The sequence below is a fragment of the Halichoerus grypus genome, chromosome 7 (assembly GCF_964656455.1).
Source record: "Halichoerus grypus chromosome 7, mHalGry1.hap1.1, whole genome shotgun sequence".
NCBI lineage: Eukaryota > Metazoa > Chordata > Mammalia > Carnivora > Phocidae > Halichoerus > Halichoerus grypus.
This window is the reverse complement of record NC_135718.1, coordinates 91,919,736-91,932,441: the sequence shown is the minus strand read 5'-3', so window position 1 is coordinate 91,932,441 and position 12,706 is coordinate 91,919,736. Positions and strand designations below refer to the sequence as shown.

The window sequence follows — 12,706 nt, the reverse complement described above, 5'->3', positions numbered from 1 at the left end:
TTGCCCTTTGTCATTTTCATCCCTTACGAAGTTAATTTGGTCCTATAGGTATTCTGGGTTTCCAAAATTAAAGAGCCCTTTTACAGAGTGGGCTTTCTACCCCATGAGTGAGTAGGAATCATCTTTATTGGGAGAAATTAAGTGGGAGAGCAGGAGAAGGAGAACTATTCCCGGAGCTTTCTTAGAGTCTATCCTAAATGCAATAGCGCAGGCGGCAAGCATGCTGGTCAGCATGAGCTGCTCCCTGCCCCACCTCTGCGGGGTTCCCAGTATCCACTCCCTCCCAGCGTTTCTCCCAACTCCTGCTAACCCACACGGTGCCCAGGGCTGAAGAGTCTTTTCCCCGGAAACACGTGGGAAAGGGACTAAAAATACAGGGCAGTATAGCCTACCCTCAAATATCCACCTTTCCCAGTGGGATGTGCCTTCTAATATGGGGCAGGAACCCTTTAGCGAAAAGAATAAACTCAGCTTCATAGTGAAGCAAATCAGATGACTAGAAATCTGTCATTCAAACCTTCTCTCTCACCACCACCACCACGCTACCAAACAGAAACATCTGGAAGGCAGGACAGTTGACTCAAATGCCCAAGGAGGCCAGCAGCCACAGAGACTTGTGACTCTCTTCCAGAGTAAGGTAATGGGAGGGGTGGGGGTGAACAGGGAACTCTACCCTATCTAAAGGTGTCTGGGGCGCCTGGGTGGCTCAGTCGTTAAGCTTCTGCCTTCAGCTCAGGTCATGATCCCAGGGTCCTGGGATCGAGCCCCACATCGGGCTCCCTGCTCTGCGGGAAGCCTGCTTCTCCCTCTCCCACTCCCCTTGCTTGTGTTCCCTCTCTCGCTGTGTCTCTCTCTGTCAAATAAATAAATAAAATCTTTTAAAAAATAAAAATAAAGGTGTCTTTTGAAAAAAGATATGTTGAAGCCCCAACCCCGAGTATCTCAGTATATGACTGGGCGACAGGGTCACTGTAGATGGGATCAGTTAAACGAGGTCCTGCTGGAGCCGGTGCCCCTACTCCAGTGTGACCGGTGATCCTCGTAAGAAGGACGCAGGAGGAGAGACACAGGACTCCACAGGAAGGTGCAGGCAGAGATCGGAGTGACGCATCTAGGAGCCAAAAGACAGCGAGGAGAGCCAGCTGTCGCCAGTCCCGAGAGACAGCAACGGAGCAGATGGTCTCCAAACTCTGACAGGGGCCAACTCTGCGGACACCCCGTTTGTGGTACTTCGTTCTGGCAGCCCGTGGAAAGGAATAGTGTCCAAATTCAGATTTCTAAAAAAAACCTGTGTTGGCCAAACACATCTGTGGGCTGGATCCAGCTTCGAATATCCCAGGCATAGTGAGCACTTTTGTCGAAAAATAAAAATGCTGTTAACAAAACGTTGTTTTTGTTTTTTTGTAAAAAGAAAAAAAAAGCAATCTCCCGGAGGTTACACCTTCGCATACATACTTACAAAGAGCAGAATTATCTTCTAGAGCCTGGCGGGTGGAAGCACAGTTCTAGAGTCAGACTGCCTGGGCTCATACGCTAGCCCTGCTCCCCGTCAGCTGTGGGGGCGGATTCCTGCGTCTTCTCCTCGCTCGGAAGCAGGGCGGTAACCTGCCTGAGGCAGGTAACCTAACCTGAGACGGTAACCTGCCTCGCAGGAGGGCGCGTGGCACGCTGGGAAGCCGTGTGAATTACACAGAGGGAGGGGCCGCGGTCCAGGCCGCGCGGTCCCTGTTACAGGCGGTATCACTTGACTGCATTTCACTGTGCGTTATTATCGACTGGCTTTATTGTGAACTCATCTAGCACGGGGCTGGGGTCTTGGTCATTCTCAGCTTCCTTGCTTCAGTGCGACAGGGAGTCAGACACAACCGCGGAAGGAAGGCAGAACTTTCTTCATCTCTTTGACTCCTGTGCCTGTGAACTTCCCGAGGGTCAGACCCAAATCCTGAATCACCCATAGGACCCAGCTGAAAGGTTACGCACAGCTGGAGGCAGGTCTGCGGCACCACCGTTCCCCCGAGCGGGAATGGGAGCAGGAATGCTCCACTCCAAGGTCAGGGTTTGGACCTGGGTTTGTCTGTTTCCTTTCTGCTTCTCCTACACACATGACAGGTAGAGCAAATCAGGGTGATACACCCTCACTGAGGAGTCTGAGAAAACCTATTAAACCCAAGGCAGAGAAAATAATACCAAGCACATGACAAATGCAGCCGTCAGTAATTTTGCAATAACCAGCAAATGCTGAGAAATGCACGTTGTCTCTACGGCTGCCCGATGCTGCCTGGTGAGATGCCTGAGAGCATGAGAAACAAAATCCCAGTCCAGATGTGGGATACAGAAGCTGTCCACTGGACTGCCGGCATTATCTGGACAAAGCCGTGATACGTTGGCCACCTGTTTTGTAAATAAAGTTTTATTGCTACTCAGCCTTGCCCATTAACTAAAGTACCGTCTGTGGCTGCTTTTGTGCTCAAGCACAGAGTAGAATAGTTATAACAAAAACTCAGAAAGCCCCAAAAGCCTAAAATATTTACTATCTTGTCTTTTACAAAAAAGTCTCCCAAGCCCTCATCTGAATCTTCCCACTGTGATTCTGCTAAACATCAGGCTCTCAGGGAACAGAGACCTTGTCTGTCTGGCTCAGATCTCTATCTCTGATGCCTCAAATACCTGCTTTTAGGTATGAAGATGGAGCTGAATAAATGTTGAGATTCTACGACGGGTAGTGCGAGAGGATGCCCACTGGGCCGGGCCAGTGTCCAGAGCTCTGTCCCTGCTGAGAGGCCTGACCATAAGGATCTGGGAGCTGCCACTGGATGCCCCTCGGTTAACTAACTACCTAGGAGCCCTCCGTGAGCACCAACTTAGACAAACAAGCGGGGCATAATCACTACAAGAATTCAATAATGCTGAGTTGTCAGGACAGATTAAACCTAACTAAGAAGCACCTTTCAAAGTCCCTTTTCTATATATATATATGCATTTACATTAGGAATGTTTGAAGGGAATAAACACTTGCAAAGCAGTTCAAATGTAAGGATTCCTTCACACAGAGGAACCCAAAACAGCTGTCAGAAGCCAAACAGTTATAAACACAAATGCTCAAGGTACTGAGGAAGAAAAAAGATTTTCAGATTGGAAAGAAAAAGCCCCATCTATCCTGCCATAACAAAAGCAAAGAAAGAAACGGAAAAGCCAGACATTTCCTGAGAAAGATCCTTTACTGTTAATATTAAAAGCATGTGCAAGTTCTGGCTCCAATAAAATTGTTTATGGTTAAGTTTAAAGTAAGAAAGAGTCCTTTAACTTGGAAAATGATCACATAGAACGTGTCGCATAAAGAAAGAATTCGCTATTATTTTTCTCTATTTTTTCCGCTCACTCTAAAGAACTATTGCTTCCATCCACATGTCTTCAAGGCACGCTCGGACAGGAGCCTCTCCTGGTCTTCTCTGTGGGCTGGCTGTGGTTACATCCAGGGTCCCCGGGACCCTGAGCACTGGGGCACCTTCTTGTCAGGAGGTTCGTGGAGCTATGACTCTCCTACATAACCAAGGCATATTCTCCCGTAAAGTTTTTTTGGGTAATACTGAATTCCCATCTTTAAAGGCAGTGGAGGTTTTAATTACAGTGATGATAAGATCACATTTAGATTTAAATAAAGGTGGCATTTATTGCCTCGGTTTCTGATGAAATATGAAAAAAATCAAAATGTCAGTCTGAAGGGTGACCTGATATAACAGTAAAAGGATTATTTGTAAGTTAAATACTCTATCAAAGAAATCCTGATATAACAAGTTTTCTTTAATTAATTCCCTCTTAAACCCACTTAATTCATATTTCATTCATATCCCCTGCAATAAAAAATCTGGGTACTACAGAAAAATGTCATGGCATGGTCCATATAAACTGTTCCTACAACATTCAGAGAGTCTATTTATTCCATAGGATGAGCAAAAAAATCACACAAGGATTGATTCATTAGACCTGCTTTGAAGAGTGTTATATTCCAGTTAGAAGAGGATTTCCCTATTTCATTCATTCATTTATTTACTCATTTGAGAGAGAAAGAGAGAGAGCAAGCATGAGCAGGGGGGAGGGACAAAGGGAGAGGGAGAAGCAGACTCTCCATGGAGCAGGGAGCCTGACGCGGGACTCGATCCCAGGACCCTGAGATCATGACCTAAGCCGAAGGCAGATGCTGAACCGACTGAGCCACCCAGGCGCCCTCCCTATTTCTCTTGCAGTCACACCATAAGAGATATGGTCCAGCATTTCCTAAAAGACTCTTGAAGGCCCTGGGGCTCTGCATGGAGGTAGCTGATGTCTCACCTTGACCTTGCTCCCCTGCTACCTGCTGAGAACACGTGATACTGAAGGTCTAACAGACACCGAGTGTCCCCTCTTCCTCACCTGACCTTATTTTGCCACAACCTTCAGGATATTATTTCCAGTTCTAACATCCGCCCTTGGGGGATGGTGTGCCTCTATTAGAATTAATATAAATGCACTTTCATCAAAAGGAAACAAAATAGGGAAAGAAAGTTAATGGCTAATTACAGAGACTCGTTGCTTTTCTAGGAGAACCACACAGGCCAAAATGCTGCTTCTCTGTCAAAGTCCTTCACAAGACTGAAATCCTACAATGAAATGACAACCACTTTTCATGACCAGCTAAGAAACCAATCTGAGGAGATCAAAAGTCCAGCCTCTATGGGCTCTTGGGAGTCCTGACCAGATGCTCACAGCAGATTTTTACATGGTTTGACTTTTCTTCTTAAAGGAGCTGTGCTGATCTTCCCTTGTTTGTTTCAAACCTGTGTGCGAGTGTTAATAAAATCGAACATCTGTAAGTCTCTCCTATTGGTATGATGGATCCCTGCTTCAATTCTCTTCTTTGTTCTGCTTCTTGATGATGTGATTTCAGCCGTCTCTCCGAAGTTTCCAATGATTTAAGGAAATGATATAAAAGCACCATTGAAACCACAAACAAACACAAAGTCCCAAACATCTAAAGACTGAGTCTCCAAATACATAGTATGATGGGATAGTTTTGGTTCGAAGGGATCAGGAACCAGTAAGTAAGATATTTTGCTGCTGGTGAGAAGGGCCAAAAGAAATAAGGAACAGGATGAGAGAAAGACTAAGGTATATTTCAGCTTAAAACTACTCACATTCTAGTTCAACCGGGAGGCACTATTTCCAAAACCTAAATGTGTATGCATTTGAATGGACTTAATCAACCCTACTCTTACCCCAGGATCTTTCAGTAGACAAAGCTGCTTCCTGTTTCTACAAGAAAAATTATGCAATCGGGAGCAAACTCCCCCAGCTTCACAAAAACACACCATGAGTCTATTTGTACCTGTGCCCTTGCAGAAGCACCCTCCCTTCCTGGGCAAGGTGTGTGTACCACCTGGGCTCTGTATCCCACCCCTCCTCTCCCTCGAGGACAGGACTTCTCAAACTGGGAGTGTGCATCAGAATCACCTGGAGGGCTTCTTAAACCCACCCTGGCCCAAACCCAGAGTTTCTGATTCAGGAGATCTGATGTGGGTATTGATAATTTACTTTTCTAACAAATTTCCAGGTGACGTTGATACCGTTGGTTCCAATTAGCAATAATTGCGCCTCGGATAAACCTCATTGGCTACGATACTGCCACTGCACAAAGCTGATACTGTTGGTTCCAGACCAAGCATTGAGAAACACGATCCTAAGAACTGCTACACTGATTTTGCCCTTTCATCCCAGATTCCTGAACCTCTTCCTCCAGGCTGCTTCTTGCCCTAAGCATATAAACATGTTCAAATTTCTCTCATCTTAAAACACAAGCAAAAATCTCCTTTGACCTCATCGGGAATGGGCATAGTATATATCTCTCTCTTCTTTATGTATTCAAATGCTTCAAAGAATGTTCTCCATACACCACCTTCTTCCTTCCGACTTACTCCTTCCTGCTCTGCAACCTGACATCTGCTCTCTGTCAAGCCCACCAAACACACACCTGCCAGGTCCTGCATCAACTGGAGTTTGCAAGTCAACGGATACTCAAGTATCTACCTTACACAGTCTTTCTGCTCTATCTGGCATTGCTCACCTGTCCAAGTGGCATTCCCTCCTCCTCTGGGTCTTGTAACATCTCTCCATCCTGGGTCTCCTACCACCTCACCGCCCCCCCACCCCCGTCCCTTTTTGGTCTCCTTTTTAGAAGTGTCCGCTTTCACCATCCCCTTAAGGTTGATAGTCCTTCAGGCCCTGTCCTTGGCCCTCTTCTTTGCACTGTATACTTTTTTTTAAAGATTTATTTATTTATTTTAGAGAGAGAGGGCGTGTGCGCGTGCAAGCAGGAGAAGAAGGAGAGGGAGAGGGACAAGCAGACTCCCTGCTGAGAGTGGAGCCCAATGCAGGGCTTGATCCCGGGAACCCAAGACCATGATCTGATCCGAAATCCAGTCGGACGCTTAACCCACTGTGCCACCCAGGTGCCCCCACTGTACATATTTTGCCTGAGAATCCTCATCTATACCTGTATCTCTAACTCACATCGACATCCTGATGACTCTCAAGTCTAGACCTCTCTCTTAAACTTCAAATTCATATAAATCATCAGTTAGACAATTCCTTCTATTTGTCCAAAAGGCACCTCAAAGACATCAATGCCTAAAAGTGAACCCATTACCTTCTACCAAATTCCTGTTCTCCCTCCTTTATCTTAATGCCCCCCCAATTACTCAGTCATGCAAAGCAGTCCTTAAGGACAAGCATGTCTTCATGTCTCATGCTCAATCATATCCCAAGTCTGTCCAATCCACCTGCTAAGTATATCTCAAATCTGTCCCTTTGTTCCCATCTCTGTGACCTCTGCCCCAACTTCGGTCAACATCATCTCATCTGGACAGGTGAGATGGCCACACCATTCAGGCGTCCTGACTTCTAGCTCCCTCTACCTAATCTCCACATTGCACAGACTGGGATCTTTGAATCACACCTGCTAATCCTCTATGCAAGAAATTGCTCAGTGGCTCCCATTACCACTGAAATAGTTTCTACATCTTCTGCAAGGCACTCAGAGCTTTCAATGTTTGCATCCTTCCTATCTCTCTGACCTCATTTCTAGTCACCCCCTTCTCATATTTTAAGCTCTAGCATCACCATGTGACATGTCACATTCTCTCACATCTAAAAACTTCTGTATATCCTATTCCCTCTGCCTGGAAAACTGTTTCCCTGTAAAACCCCTGCGCCAGTATGCTCTTCTTTACAAAACCTTCCCCAGTCCTCTTGGATTTAGGTCCCTCTCCTGCTCCCACTCTACTGGGAACTTGCCCTCGTGAAAGAAATCATCTGTTCGCAAGCCTATCACTACACTAGACTGGAAGGTTCTCAGAAGTTAAGCCTTTGAATCTCTCATGCTGACAATACCTGGCTCAAAATATGAGCCCTACTAAAAATAATTTTTAGATAACATTATCGGTGACTCTGAACAAGGGAACACACACATTTCAAGGTCACCTGAAATACTAAATTTTAGACAGTCAATGTCATAGATTTATTTCACTTCAATTAGAACATGTTAAATCTCTTGTTCACGTCACCTCTTCCAGGAATGCGAGGAGACACAGACATTAGATTTGGGGATGCTTAGGAGTCTGCTAAAATTTTTTTTGAAGAGGAGCGCCTGGGTGGCTCAGTCAGGATGCTTAACTGACTGGGCCACCAAGGCGCCCCAACCTTACAGATATTTTAAAGAAAACTAGTTCCGATGGGCACAGCAAATAAACATGTATTTGGGGCTCAAGAAACAAAAATGAATAGAACTAAATGAACATACTTGCATTTTCTGTAAATGTCACTGCATGTGTGCAGCAAGCTGGAAGGTCCACCTATCCCGTTTCAAATTAGTCATCGCTTGTAGCTGGATAGGAAAATGCTGACAGATCTGTACTAGATAAAAGAGATCACAGCAGTCTTGGAAACAACCCACTTTTATGATGAAACCAACTCTTACATCCATCCATGCCTCCAAACACAGCTTAGGCCTGAGACCAAGTTGAAGAATGTCCAAAAAAATCTTGAAGAATCCAGATGTTCCTGTAATCATCACTGATAAATTTCCCAAGAGAAAAGAACTTAAACAAAGATGGGAAATTCCAAGATTCAATACCAGAGAACATTTGCATGCAGAGAATCCTTGCACTCAGGCCTCAGGAAATCATGGTCCTATTGTTCACTGACGTGGTCAGATGTCTAGAGTTTTGTGCTGAGGTACACCCTCCCAGACACCACCCTTCTAGAAAGTGGAGGGGAATCACACAAGGGCAAAAAGACACAGACATAGAAAACACACTCTTAAAAAGAACTGAAGGAAGCAGGGAAGTTTAACAATTATTAGTAACAAGGGATACCCTCTGAATCCCTTCTGTGTGCCCGCATCATGCTGAGAGCACCACGTGCGTGGTCTTCACCTATTCCTCACAATACCTCATTGTCTAGAGGTTGCGTTATTATTCCCAGGTTACAAAGGAGAAAACAAAGGAGTTATTAAGAAACTTGCCCAAGGTACGGGACTTAGAAACATGGAAAGGGGAGTTGAACTCTTCTGATTCCAAAGCCCCAGCTCTTGAGAGAGAAGAGATTGGCTATATTCTAGAGTAGGGGTTACCAAAGCCATTTGTGCTAGAGAATCAACTCTGGAGCTTTTTGAAAAACAATACAATTTCTGGGGTGCCTGGATGGCTCAGTCAGTTAAGCGACCAACTCTTGATCTCAGCTCAGGTCTTGATCTCAGGACCGTGAGTTCAAGCCCCATACTGAACACTGGGCAAGGAGCCTCTACCTAAAAAGAAACAAAAACCCAAAACAAAACAAAACAAACAACAATTTCCAAGGTCCCACAACCAGATTCTGATTCAATTGAACTGGCATAGAGACCAGGAAACTATATTTTTATAATGGTCTCCCTCAGGACTCCAATGCTCTCCTGGGTCTGAGAACCACCGCTCCAGACACACACACACACACACACACACACACACACACACAGCCCCCAGCCCTAACAATCAGAAGTTCCCAAATATGGTCACAGCTGTACTGGAACAGAGCTCAATCCCTGGAAATAGAGGTTGTTGGTTCCAGTCCTCGTTTGGCCATTTCCTAGGCAGGCAGCCTTGGTCAAGTCATTTTCTCTCTGGTCTCAGTTTTCTCCACTGGAAATGATGGAAGATTACTTCCCTCAAAAAACTGTCATTAACCACTTTCTTACATCATACACAAAAATAAATTCAAAATGGATGAAAGACCTAAATGTGAGACAGGAATCCATCAAGATCCTAGAGGAGAACACAGGCAGAAACCTCTTTGACCTCGGCCATAGCAACTTCTGTTAGACATGTCTCCAGAGGCAAGGGAAACAAAAGCAAAAATGAACTATTGGGACCTCATCAGGATAAAAAGCTTCTGCATAGCAAAGGAAATGGTCAATGAAACTAAAAGGCAACCTACAGAATGGGAGAAGATATTTGCAAATGACGTATCGGATAAAGGGCTAGTATCCAAGATCTTCTAAAGAACTTATTGAACTCAACACCCCAAAACCAAAATATCCCGTCAAGAGATGGGCAAAAAACATGAACAGACACTTCTCCAAAGAAGACCTACAAATGGCCAACAGACTTATGAAAAAATGCTCAACATCACTTGGCATCAGGGAAATACAACTCAAAACCACAATGAGATACCACCTCATACCAGTCAGAATGGCTAAAATTAACAAGACAGGGAACAACAAATGTTGGTGAGGATGTAGAGAAAGGAGAACCCTCTTACACTGTTGGTGGGAATGCAAGCTGATGCAGCCACTCTGGAAAACTGTATGGAAGCTCCTCAAAAAGTTAAAAACAGAACTACTCTATGACCCAGCAATTGCACTACTCAGTATTTATCAAAAGGGTACAAAAACAGTGATTCGAAGGAGCACCTGCACCCCAATTTTATAGCAGCAATGTCCACAATAGCCAAACTATGGAAAAAGCCCAGCTGTCCATTGACAGATAAATGGATAAAGAAGATGTGGTGTGTATATATACAATGGACTATTACTCAACCATCAAAAACAATGAAATCTTGCCATTTGCGATGATGTGGATGGAACTAGAGGGTATTATGCTAAGCAAAATAAGTCAGTCAAAGAAAGACAAATGCCCTATGATTTCACTCATATGTGGAATTTAAGAAACAAAACAGATGAACATAGGGGAAGGGAAGGAAAAATAAAATAAGATAAAAAGAGAGGGAGACAAACTATAAGAGACTCTTGACTCTAGGAAATAAACTGAGGGCTGCTGGAGGGAAGGGGGTAGGGGACTGGGGTAACTGGTGATGGACATTATGGAAGGCACTTGATGTAATGAGCACTGGGCATTATATGCAACTGATGAATCACTCAATTCTACCCCTGAAACTGATAATACACTGTATGCTAACTAAATTAATTTAAATAAAAAATTTTAAAAAAATTTAAATTAAGGACCAGATGCAATTAGGTAAAACTCCGATCACTGTGGTTGGTATGAGGTAGGTGCTCAGCAGCCACAACCCCATCACTCTTCTGAGCAAGTGATCCCTGCCCACCTGAAATCAACCACGCAGCCAGGCTTTTGCAGCGGGCCTTGGTGAGTGTACAGTGTGGGCTGCCACTGGCAGCACCCATTCCCCCACTCCCACTCCCACCCCCACCACTCCCGAAAGTGGCCCGTGATACGAGGGAACCCACCTCAAGCCCCAATCTAGCGATGTACCCTGACTGGCCTGATCTCATCAGCCTCCACCTGGCTCCCTCGCCCCAGGCCTGGCAGTAACCAGAGCCTAAACCCACCAGGGCCTCAACCAACCAGCAACGGGTGCTCCTCTGGCCACAGAGACTGGTTTGGAAGAACGGCTGGGTATGTGCCCTAAATTCGGTCAAAGAGAATGAACCCTGAGACTTGTGTTTGAGAGTTGGAGAGGGGAGTAGCTCCTCTTCCAGATGGTGGGATATGTCAACATGACACCTGACACTTGGCAACCATTTTGCTACCAAACGCCTTTATCAAACTGTATCTGAAGCTTGACCCAATTCTATGTTTTTGAGATCTGTGCACCAATAAATTCCCTTTATTTTCTAATTTAAACTGGTTTGAGGTGGTTTTTCTATTACATAGACTGAAAACATTCTCACGTATACAGAATTGCCTGGATGGCAGAAGTGAGACATGACCATTTAGACCATGTCTAAGTCAGATTCTGTGACATCTTTTTTTTTTTTTTTTAAGATTTATTTATTTGAGAGAGAGAGAGCATGAGTGAGAGGAGGGGCAGAGGGAGAGAGAAAGAGAATCCTCAAGCAAACTCCAACTGAGCGCAGAGCCCAGACTCGGGGCTTGATCTCACAACCCTGAGATCATGATCTGAGCCAAAACCAAGAGTCAGATGCCCAACTGACTGAGCCACCCAGGCGCCCCCGGATTCGGTGACTTAGACTATTACAGTCAGTACCTGTGGTAAGATTCACAACACTTAGAGTGACGGGGTTCTTCAGACTGGAATGCCCTGCCCTCCTTCTCCTTCTAAAAATCCTCCTCATCTTTCAGGGCCCAACTTAAGTGCCACCATTGCTGCAAGGTCTTTTCAGAGGAAGCAGTTAATCAGTCTTCCCACAAACACTTACTGTCCTTCTTTTCTCCCTCATTTCACTGTGAATTTTTCTCATGCTTACCTCCCTTTCCACGTAGGCTGTGACACCCTGTGTAGCCAACAGCACAAATCTCCCTGATTGTACATATCCAATGCCTAATGTGGGGCTGGACATGCAGTAGACATGTAGTAAACTTCCCCTGATTCATTAAATGCCAGACAACTGGTTAGCAGGATACACGGGATGACCATAACACTGCCACACGTTCCTGGAGTCTTGCCTTCTGCCTTGAAAGAATCAAGGAGAAACCTATTCTCTATCTTGCATGGTTGATCTCCAATTACAAGTGGTTTTTTTCTTTCTCTCCAAGTTCAATTCAGGTGTGACAGGGTTTGTGATGATGTAGGTGGTTTACAGTCTTTTCCAACTGTATTAAACTACTCAGATCTTAACTTATGCAATCAAGGTAGAAAACTCAGGTCCTCTTGATACCCTACCATAAGGTATCTTCAGTGATCTCTGAAAAGATGTAAGGACACCTTCTCCTCTTCTGTCATACATCACAACGCTAAATTCTAACATCATCCTATATTACCTATGTTGGGAGGTTTTTCTCCTATGTTTGTTGTATTTCCCTTTTTTTTTTTCCTCAAGTGAGGAAAGTGGTTAAGACAGAGGAACTCTGCCCTAGTGCTGATTCCCCGGTCCTAAATCTGGACCTCGCATGAAATGTCTGGATCTGCCATGGTTTCATATGAAACCTTCCTCCAAGGGAAGGAAATACGCACCATAAACTGGAGTCGATGTGTTCACATTTCAACACTCAATCACATTCTCAGGAACTAGGAGATACCCCACAATTCAAAGTCCTCCCTAATAAGGATCACCTTGGTCTGGAGGAATGGGGCCATAAACCAAGGAGGGAGAGTGGCCTTTAGAAGCTGGAAGCAGATTCTCACCCTAGAGTTTCCAGAAAGAAATGCAGCCATGTCAATACCTTGCTTGTTATAACCCGGTGGGACTTGTGTTGAACTT

The 12,706-nt window shown here is 44.9% G+C and overlaps 1 protein-coding gene and 1 pseudogene across 4 annotated transcripts in view; both read right to left on the bottom strand.

Annotated features, from left to right (window-relative positions):
• Positions 1-12,706, bottom strand: part of SMYD3 (SET and MYND domain containing 3) — a 680,781-nt gene that overhangs the window by 186,613 nt on the left and 481,462 nt on the right. The gene's annotated exons all lie outside the window — the stretch shown is intronic.
• LOC118552492 (U4 spliceosomal RNA) lies at positions 5,515-5,673 on the bottom strand (annotated as a pseudogene).